Raw genomic sequence first — 8,655 nt, 5'->3', positions numbered from 1 at the left:
ATGTGAGGAGAAATTTAGCCAAAGCTTTTCACTTTTTCATCATCAGAGAGTTCACAAGAGAAAGGCCTTAGTTGTGTAGTGAATGTGGAAAATCCTTTGCCAAAACTTTCAGTCTCGTTAAACACAGGAGAGTTCTTGTGATTGCAGCAAATGTGGAAAAAAAGTTGCCTGAAGGTCTTCTCTCTTTGAACATCACAGTTCACACTAGACAAATGAAATACATTTGGGCGATTTTGTAGCCACACCGCTGTGCTCCTTTAACATCAGAGTTAACACTGGATCAGGGCCTTACCAGTGTGACAAATGTGAGATATTTATGTAGAAATCTAGCTTCATAATACACAGGAGACTTCCCACTGCAGAAATGCTTTCTGAATGTAATGAATGCAAGAAAGGCTTCAGCCTTTTTTTTTTTTTTTTTTTTTTTTTTTTTTTTGAGATGGAGTCTCACTGTCACCCAGGCTGGAGTGCAGTGGTGTAGTCTAGGCTCACTGCAAGCTCTGCCCCCTAGGTTCATACCCTTCTCCTGCCTCAGCCTCCCGAGTAACTGGGACTACAGATGCCCGCCACCACGCCCAGCTAATATTTTGTATTTTCAGTAGAGACAGGGTTTCACCATGTTAGTCAGGATGGTCTCGATCTCTTGACCTCGTGATCCGCCCACCTCGACCTCCCAAAGTGCTGGGATTACAGGAATAAGCCACCATGCCCAGCCCAGCCTTCAGCCTTATTAGAGCCTCAAACATTGACATGAGAAAAACACAATAGATGTATATGGAATGTTACGTCTTTTTCAATGTAACATTCGAGGAGCTCCTTTGAGGGTGCCACCTGCCTAGATTGAACGTCATTTATTGCGAATCTGCAAAAGTTCCAAGCATGGGGCAGCTACAGTGCATTTTACACTCTACCCAGGTTCCTTGCTAGATTTTTGTTTGAGATAGGGTGTCACTCTGTCGCTCAGGATGGAGTGCAGTAATGTGTTCACATTTCACTGCACCCTTGATCTCCTGGACTTAAGTGATTCTCTTGCCTCAGCCTCCTGAGTAGCTGAAACCACAGGCATTCACCACCATGCTCCACTAATTCTTTTGGAGTTTTGGAGAGACAGGGTCTCACCATGTTGCCCAGGATGGTCTTAAACTTCTGGACTCAAGCGATCCTTCCACCTTGGCCTCCAAACATGCTGGGATTACAGATGTGAGTTAATGTGCCTCACTTTTTTTTTTTTGAGACGGAGTCTTGCTCTGTCACCCAGGCTGGAGTGCAGTGGCTGGATCTCAGCTCACTGCAAGCTCCGCCTCCCAGGTTCACGCCATTCTCCTGCCTCAGCCTCCCGAGTAGCTGGGACTACAGGCGCCCGCCACCTCACCCGGCTAGTTTTTTGTGTTTTTTAGTAGAGATGGGGTTTCACCGTGTTCGCCAGGATGGTCTTGATCTCCTGACCTCGTGATCCGCCAGTCTCGGCCTCCCAAAGTGCTGGGATTACAGGCTTGAGCCACCGTGCCCGGCCACTTTTTTTTTTTTTTTTAACTTTTTTTTTTTTTTTTTTTTGAGACGGCGTCTCGCTCTCCCAGGCGGGAGTGCAGTGGCCAGATCTCAGCTCACTGCAAGCTCTGTCTCCCGGGTTTATGCCATTCTCCTGCCTCAGCCTCCCGAGTAGCTGTGACTACAGGCGCCTGCCACCTCACCCGGCTTGTTTTTTGTATTTTTTAGTAGAGACGGGGTTTTCACCGTGTTAGCCAGGATGGTCTCGATCTCCTGACCTCGTGATCCGCCCGTCTTGGCCTCCCAAAGTGCTGGGATTACAGGCTTGAGCCACCGCGCCCGGCCCTTTTTTTTAAACTTTTAATTCCTGATGTAGTCACAGAAGGATTTGTTGAGTAGCTTCAGCACTTCTTCCTTTGTCATTTTTTTCTGTCTGATAAGTCGTGCCATGGACCTTACCCATTTTTGTCCCAGAGGCCTCTTACGTTGACTTGAAAAGATGAAGTATGTCTTTCAGAGATCTTGTGGGTATCACATAAATCTTGACAAATTTTCTACCCTCCAAGTCATGATCCTAAGGACAGCTTGCCTCCTATTTCTCTGGTTTGTGCTATTATGAAGGCCTTACTGTTTTCAGCCTTCTTCAATCTTGAGGGTTGTTGTCACTGTATGCGTGGTTCAGAAACAAGTAGGTCCTGTTACCATGAAGGGGTCACAGCTTTTGTTGGCATAGCTAAACTCTTTGTGGCTCATGGGACAGTATGAATGCAGAACATCGGTTTCTCCACTTGTGGACTACTCTGCATAGCTGCCAGAGGCCTCCGAAGAAGGCCTTCAGTGCTTTGGGGTCTTTATCTGTAGCATGGATACTAAAATTTGTGGACTCATAGGTCAGCTGGGTACAGGGCATTTTTTGTGACAATTTCTGGTGTTTTTTGAACAAGACAAAATTCTCACTTTTACAAGGTATATTGTATTGTACTTGGTACTGCTGAGGGAAGTTTGTTCCCCAGCTCTTGCAATGCAGACACATGCCTTGATATCCAGAATTCTGTAGGATAACATCACAGATTGTAATGCTATTGGGTGAAATTATAATTTTATAGAATTACTGCATTTATAGGCAGTGGAGGAGAGAGAATAATGTAATTGCAACACGTCTTTTTTTTTTTTTTTTGAGACGGAGTCTCGCGCTGTTGCCCAGGCTGGAGTGCAGTGGTGCAATTTTGGCTCACGGCAACCTCCGCCTCCCAGGTTCAAACGATTCTCCTCCTGAGTAGCTGGGACTACAGGCATGTGCCACCACACCCATCTAATTTTTGTATTTTTAGTAGACATGCGGTTTCACCATGTTGGCCAGGCTGGTCTCGAACTCCTGACCTCGTGGTCCGCTGGCCTCAGCCTACCAAAGTGCTGGGATTACAGGTGTGAGCCACTGTGCCTGGCATAATGCATGTCTTTTAAAAGGGCATCCACGATGATCCAGTCACTATGTATGTGATGAATATGCAGATACAGGAATTTCAGGACTTCCATAATGATGAATATTGTATTGTTGAGGCCATTGTCAGGGGAAATACTCTAGAGGTTTTGTGAATTCCTGTACTCATTCTGGGCTGTGCACCTCAAGGTCATTCCTACATTAGCAGGAGGAAGATGATAGGGAGAAGGGAGATCTCAGTTCAGTGATGTGGCCTTTGTGACCAGCCAGCCAGTTAATCAGATGGAAATGGCCTTACTGCCACATCAATATTTGCTACCATGGAGGCAGTTTTCTCACTTAGGGCATGAGAAGAATTGGTGTAGTCAGTATAGAGTTGCCAAACCTATTCTCCAAAAATAATGATAAATATTTTTCTTTTGAACTGCGTTTTTTTATTATCATTTTTAATTTTTATTTTTTTTGAGATGGAGTCTTGCTGAGTTGCCCAGGCTAAATGGAGTGCAGTGGCACAATCTCGTCTCACTGCAAGCCCTGCCTCCTGGGTTCACACCATTCTCCTGCCTCAGCCTTCCAAGTAGCTGGGACTACAGGCACCCACCACCACATCTGGCTAATTTTTTGTATCTTTACTAGAGATGGGGTTTCACCGTGTTAACCAAGATGGTCTCGATCTCCTGACCTCGTGATCTGCCCACCTGGGCCTCCCAAAATGCTGGGATTACAGGCATAAGCCACTGCACCCAGCAATTTTTTTTTTTTTTCTTTTTTGAGACAGAGTCTCACTGTCACCCAGGCTGGAGTACAGTGGCATGACCTAGGCTCACTGCAACCTCTACCTCCTAGGTTCAAGCAATTCTCCTGGTTCAGCCTCCCGTGTAGCTGGGACTGGAAGCATGTGCCACTATGCCCAGCCAATTTTTGTATTTTTAGTAGAAACGGAGTTTTGCCGTGTTCGCCAGGCCGATCTCGGACTCCTAACCTCAGGTGATCTGCCTGCCTCAGCCTCCAAAAGTGGTGGGATTACAGGTGTGACCCACTGCTCCCAGTCTGAAGTATATTTTAAAGCAGTGATATAAGTTATAAATGACATTCAGTAAAGTATGCATATTTAAGCTGTAGTATGTGATAAATTTGGAGTTTCATATAATCCCATGAAACCACTGACACAGTAGTCACAATAACGAATTTAACACTTTTATATTTACCTGGAACCTTTTTTTAAAGTCTTTCTGTTCTCCAGACAATCAATGATTTACTTTGCTGTATAGTAAAGTACTTTCCATTTTCTGGAATTTTAGATGACTGATGTAATAAAGTGTTTCCTCGTATAATCACTGGGTGCTCTCTTGTATCTTTTTTTTGTTTGTTTTTTAATGACCAATATATATATATATTTATTTTGTTGGAGACGGAGTCTTGCTCTGTGCCCAGCCTGGAGTGCAGTGGTGTGATCTTGGCTCACTGCAAGCTCCGCCTCCCGGGTTCATGCCATTCTCCTGCCTCAGCCTCCGGAGCAGCTGAGACTACAGGCGCCTGCCACCACGCCTGGCTAATTTTTTTTGTATTTTTAGTAGAGACGGGGTTTCATTGTGTTAGCCAGGATGGTCTCGATCTCTTGACCTCGTGATCCGCCTCGGCCTCCCAAAGTGCTGGGATTACAGGCTTGAGCCACCCCACCGCACCAGACCCAAAATGTATTTATTTAATATTAATCACAAGGCCTCCACCAAGGCTTAAATTAAAAGACAAAATAAAAATATTACCAAAGCTCAAGATACAGAGTTCTATACAGAAATCACGGAAAGGGCAGACCATCTAAGGAAAAATTTAAAAAACACAAGGATAGGCTGGGCAGCCTGGGTCAGAGCTCCTGGCTGGTGACCTACTTTGAGTAGCTTTGTTGCAGGTACTTCCTTATTTTTATTTTTTTTGAGATGGAGTTTCACTCTTGTTGTCCAGGCTGGAGTGCAGTAGTGAGATCTCAGCTCACCGCAACCTCCACCTCGTGGGTTGAAGCGATTCTCCTGCCTCAGCCTCCCGAGCAGCTGGAATTACAGGCACATGCCACCACACTTGGCCAATTTTTAATTTTTTAAAATAGAGATGAGGTTTCTCCATGTTTGTCAGGCCTTGGACTCTCTATCTCAGGTGATCCACCCACCTCAGCCTCCCAAACTGCTGGGATTAGTCGTGAGCCACCGCGCCTGGCTCTTGCAGGTACTTCTTAAAGCTGTGGGGTTTTCCCAGAGCTTGGTAGCATGTGTGTTCAAAGGGCTGTTAATGTTGGGTTCTTGCAGGCACTGGATAGAGAGCAGGATGGTCCTGATATCATACAGGGCAGACCACTTCTCCTTCAGGATTTCCAGGGATATGTTACCCTGGGTGTCCATGTTAGGGTGGTAGCAGGGTGTGAGGAACTTCACCATGGGTGCATCGTAAGGGTGGGTAGTCACTGAGGAACTCTAGCAAGAGTTTATGCCTCAGGTCTTCATATACTGTGCCAGCTGCTCCATGGATGGTCTCCATTTGATAAGGCTTTCAGGGCAGGCAGAAATTCTTTTGTCACCAGGCAATGTGAGGGTCACCAGCTCCTGCTGTAGCCTTTTGCCTACAGGGTCCCAGGCAGTGCTTCTGCTGGGCTCAGCCCCATTATGGGTGGTGGCAACACTGACAGCGACTGGGTCAAAGTTTTGGGAGGCTACCTGGGTGGCAAGAACTCAGAAAATTTGACTGCATCTATGATCATCATGTTTATTTTTTAATCTTTATTTATTTTGAGACGGAATCTTGTTCTTGTCACCCAGGCTGGAGTGCAGTGGCGTGATCTTGGCTCACCACAACCTCCACTTCCCGGGTTCAAGCCATTTTCTTGCTTCAGCCTCCGGAGTAGCTGGAATTACAGGTACTTGCCACCACGCCCGGCTAAGTTTTTATATTTTTAGTAGAGACAGGGTTTTTCCATGTTGGTCAGGCTGGTCTTGAACTCCCAACCTCAGGTGATCCACCCACCTCGGCTTCCCAAAGTGCTGGGTTACAGGCATGAGCCACCACACCTGGCTTAAAAATATTACAGGCTGGGTGCGGTGGCTCTGGCCAACACGGTGAAACCCCATCTCTACTAAAAATATAAAAATAAGCTGGGGTTTTAGTGTCACGTACCTGTAATCCCAGCTACTTGGGAGGCTGAGGCAAGAGAATTGAACCCGGGAGATGGAGGTTGTGGTGAGCCAAGATCACGCCACTGCACTCCAGCCTGGGTGACAAAGTGAGACTCCATCTAAAAAAAAAAAAAAAATATTTTTAAGTTCTCAGTCAACTGTAACTGAATAGTTAGTGGTCAGTTTTGTAATCACAGTGACATTCTTTTTTTTTTTTTTTTGAGACGGAGTCTTGCTCTGCTGCCCAGGCTGGAGTGCAGTGGCCGGCTCTCAGCTCACTGCAAGCTCCGCCTCCCGGGTTCACGCCATTCTCCTGTCTCAGCCTCCCGAGTAGCTGGGACTACAGGCGCCCGCCTCGTCGCCCGGCTAGTTTTTTGTATTTTTTAGTAGAGACGGGGTTTCACCGTATTAGCCAGGATGGTCTCGATCTCCTGACCTCATGATCCGCCCGTCTCGGCCTCCCAAAGTGCTGGGATTACAGGCTTGAGCCACCGCGCCCGGCCCACAGTGACATTCTTGCAAACAAATATAATGTGTGGCATCTTTGATATACTGGATAGTTAAAAATTGTTTTAAAGTTTTGCCTAATATTTTGTGATTTATCTCAGTGTAATCTGTGTAGTGAAATTTATAGATGACGCCTTTCCTTTTTTTTTTTTTTAAAGACAAGAGTCTAGCTCTGTTGGCCAGGCTGGAGGGCATGATGTCTGCTTACTGCAATCTTTGCCTCCTGCATTCAAGTGATTCTCGTGCCTCAGCCTCCCGAACAGCTGGGATTACAAGTGCACGACACCACATCTGGCTAATTTTTGGATTTTTAGTAGAGATGGTGTTTCACGGTGTTGGCCTGACTGGTCTTGAACTCCTGTCCTCAAGTGATCCACCTGTCTCGGCCTCCCAAAGTGCTGAGATTACAGGCATGAACCACTGGGCCCAGCCTAAATGACTACTTTTTATGTTACACATTTTAAGTAGTTTTTGTCATTTCCATCTTGGGTTGTTGCTTTTTGTTTTTTGAGACGAAGTCTCGCTCTGTCACCCAGGCTGGAGTGCAGTGGCATGATCTTGGCTCACTGCAAGCTCTGCCTCCTGGGTTCACGCCATTCTCCTGCCTCAACCTCCCGAGTATTTTTAGTAGAGACGGGGTTTCACAGTGTTAGCCCGGATGGTCTCGATCTCCTGACCTCGTGATCTGCCCACCTCAGCCTCCCAAAGTGCTGGGATTACGGGTGTGAGCCACCATGCCCAGCCGGGTTGTCGCTTTTAATGTGCTTTGGTTTTAATTTTATGTAGAAAAGTAAAATTGTTTTTTCTCCTTAAATTTAATCCTTGCTTTTAATGACTTGTGCACCCCACTTTATTAAGAAAATAAACCATTTAAAAAATAATCGAGTTGGACATAGTAGTTTATTTCTGTAATCACAGCACATTGGGAGGCAGAGGCAGGCTGTTGACTTGAGCCCAGGAGATAGAGACCACCATGGGCAACATGGGAAAACCCTGTGTCCACAAAAAATGCAAAAATTAGCCGGGCACGGTGCCTGCCTGTAGTCCCAGCTGCCCAGGAGGCTGAGGTGGCAGGATTACTTGAACCCTGGGGGTGGCTGAGGTTGCAGTGAGCCATGATCATGCCACTGCATTCCAGCCTGGGCAGAAGAGCAAGGTTCTGTCTCCAAAAATAAACAGTATGTGTGTGTGTATAGACATATATGTACGCACACACATATAATGCCTTTGTATATGTAGACACATATATATACACACACACGTATATATAATGCCTTTGTATGTGTAGACTTGATTTAATTTTCAATTTTCATGTGAAGCATAAATTGAGCAGTTTTTCTATCTGTTTTTAATCTATTTTAACATTGTATTACATTATCTATTTTCTCTCCAAATTGATAAGCAACATACACCCCTCAGACATGGAATTTCAAACAGGAAAGATGTATGAATCTTTTGTACAAAAATATTCTGACATATATTTAAGTCACATATAAGCAGGAAGATTAACTTCATAAGAGAATTAGCAAAAGTTGTATTAATTCAAGAGCCTGCAGAGCCTAAAATTGCTTAGTACTGTTTTTGCCTATATAAACTGTAGTTTTGCCTATATAAACTGTAGTTTATGGGTAAAATAAGGGATTTTTTTTTTTTTGAGGCAGGTCTCGCTCTGTTGCCCAGGCTACAGTGTGATGGCACCATCTCGGCTGACTGCAACCTCCATATTCCAGGAAGGCTCTTTAATTCCCCTTATTATAAAGGTTTTGTGCGAACATAATTTGGTGTAATAAAAAAAATTTACACAAGAGACAGACACATACTCATCAGTGTGTACGGTCATAATTTGAACAAGCCCTTTTAAACTTCTAGATATCATTGAAACTCCTATTTTGATTAAAAATGATCAAAGATTTTTCCAGTGAGAATGATGAAAAATACTAGTGAGAATGAAGTATCACTATTTCATATACGCGCCTATATGTGCTTACATATGCTTACGTACAGCACATGCTGTAATACAAGGTGACATTTAGGGGTTGAGACTGTTAACATCTGATT

General features: G+C 44.9%; 1 pseudogene; it reads right to left on the bottom strand.

Moving 5' to 3' along the window:
* Positions 1-2,121: 2,121 nt before the first annotated feature.
* Positions 2,122-8,437, bottom strand: LOC104680960 (annotated as a pseudogene).
* Positions 8,438-8,655: the final 218 nt, after the last annotated feature.

This window comes from Rhinopithecus roxellana, chromosome 12 (genome assembly GCF_007565055.1).
Source record: "Rhinopithecus roxellana isolate Shanxi Qingling chromosome 12, ASM756505v1, whole genome shotgun sequence".
Taxonomy (NCBI): domain Eukaryota; kingdom Metazoa; phylum Chordata; class Mammalia; order Primates; family Cercopithecidae; genus Rhinopithecus; species Rhinopithecus roxellana.
The sequence above is the reverse complement of the archived record's forward strand: the minus strand, read 5'-3'. Positions and strand labels throughout refer to the sequence as shown.